This window comes from Rhincodon typus, chromosome 46 (genome assembly GCF_021869965.1).
Source record: "Rhincodon typus isolate 14 chromosome 46, sRhiTyp1.1, whole genome shotgun sequence".
Classification (NCBI taxonomy): domain Eukaryota; kingdom Metazoa; phylum Chordata; class Chondrichthyes; order Orectolobiformes; family Rhincodontidae; genus Rhincodon; species Rhincodon typus.
Genome location: NC_063377.1, coordinates 6,565,364 through 6,567,429, shown reverse-complemented (window position 1 = coordinate 6,567,429; position 2,066 = coordinate 6,565,364). Strand labels below are relative to the sequence as shown.

Sequence of the window (2,066 nt, the reverse complement as noted above, 5' to 3'; positions counted from 1 at the left end):
CCCTTGTTCAAGAAGGGGAGTAGAGACAACCCTGGTAATTATAGACCAGTGAGCCTTACTTCGGTTGTGGGTAAAGTGTTGGAAAGGATTATAAGAGATAGGATTTATAATCATCTAGAAAGGAATAATTTGATTAGGGATAGTCAACACGGTTTTGTGAAGGGTAGGTCGTGCCTCACAAACCTTATTGAGTTCTTTGAGAAAGTGACCAAACAGGTGGATGAGGGTAAAGCGGTTGATGTGGTGTATATGGATTTCAGTAAAGCGTTTGATAAGGTTCCCCATGGTAGGCTATTGCAGAAAATACGGAGATATGGGATTGAGGGTGATTTAGCAGTTTGGATCAGAAATTGGCTAGCTGTAAGAAGACAGAGGGTGGTGGTTGATGGGAAATGTTCATCCTGGAGTTCAGTTACCAGTGGTGTACCTCAAGGATCTGTTTTGGGGCCACTGCTGTTTGTCATTTTTATAAATGACCTGGATGAGGGCGTAGAAGGATGGGTTAGTAAATTTGCGGATGACACCAAAGTCGGTGGAGTTGTGGATAGTGTGGAAGGATGTTGCAGGTTACAGAGGGACATAGATAAGCTGCAGAGCTGGGCTGAGAGGTGGCAAATGGAGTTTAATGCGGAAAAGTGTGAGGTGATTCACTTTGGAAGGAGTAACAGGAATACAGAGTACTGGGCTAATGGTAAGATTCTTGGTAGTGTGGATGAGCAGAAAGATCTCGGTGTCCATGTGCATAGATCACTGAAAGTTGCCACCCAGGTTGATAGCGTTGTTAAGAAGGCGTACAGTATGTTAGGTTTTATTGGTAGAGGGATTGAGTTTCGGAGCCATGAGGTCATGTTGCAGCTGTACAAAACTCTGGTGCGGCCGCACTTGGAGTATTGCGTACAGTTCTGGTCACCGCATTATAGGAAGGATGTGGAAGCATTGGAAAGGGTGCAGAGGAGATTTACCAGGATGTTGCCTGGTATGGAGGGAAGGTCTTATGAGGAAAGGCTGAGGGTTTTGAGGCTGTTTTCGTTAGAGAGAAGAAGGTTAAGAGGTGACTTGATAGAGACATACAAGATGATCAGAGGATTAGATAGGGTGGACAGTGGGAGCCTTTTTCCTCGGATGGTGATGGCTAGCACGAGGGGACATCGCTTTAAATTGAGGGGTGATAGATATAGGACAGATGTCAGAGGTAGGTTCTTTACTCAGAGAGTAGGAAGGGCGTGGAATGCCCTGCCTGCAAAAGTAGTAGACTCGCCCACTTTAAGGGCATTTAAATGGTCATTGGATAAACATATGGATGATAATGGAATAGTTTAGGTTAGATGGGCTTCAGATTGGTTTCACAGGTCAGCGCAACATCGAGGGCCGAAGGGCCTGTACTGCGCTGTAATGTTCTATGGAATATGTTCTAACCGATCGAGAATCTGTCTCGGCCTTCAATACCCACCAGGATGTTACCCCTGCTCCCCCTACACTGCTTTTTAGCAAGGGGTTCCAGAGATTCCCTGACTGATCGAGAAACTGTCTCAGACTTCAATACCCACCCGGACTCTGCCCCCCCACTCCCCCTACAATGCTCTCCCAGGCAAGGAGATCCAGAGATTCCCCGACTGATCGAGAATCCGTCTCAGCCTTCAATACCCACCAGGACGCTGCCCCTCCCCGCTCACCCCTACACCGTTCTCTGCAAAGAGATCCAAAAACTCACCAACCTCTGAGAGAAGAAATTCCTCCTCATCTCAGTCTTTGATTATTCTGAGACAGCGCTCTCTGGTCCTCGGCTCTCCCATGAAGTGGGGGGAAGCCCACTCTCCCAGCATTGACCCTGTCAAAGTCCCCCCCCAACCCGGCTGTGTTTCAATGAGAACGCCTCGCATCCTTGTAATCCTCCAGGGAGTAGAGTCCAAACCTGTTTAACCTTTGCTCATAAGACAAACTCTCAATCCCCAGGGATTGTCCTAGAATGGCTTTTCAAATTCTCATCACTCTCCTGTTCAAATCCCTCCCTCCCTATCCCCGTCACCTCCTCCAGCCCCCTACAATCCTCACCCTCCTGTTCAAAT

At 47.7% G+C, this 2,066-nt stretch overlaps 1 protein-coding gene across 1 annotated transcript in view; it reads right to left on the bottom strand.

Moving 5' to 3' along the window:
- LOC125487847 (brain-specific angiogenesis inhibitor 1-associated protein 2-like) overlaps positions 1–2,066 on the bottom strand; it is a 4,092-nt gene that overhangs the window by 738 nt on the left and 1,288 nt on the right. The gene's annotated exons all lie outside the window — the stretch shown is intronic.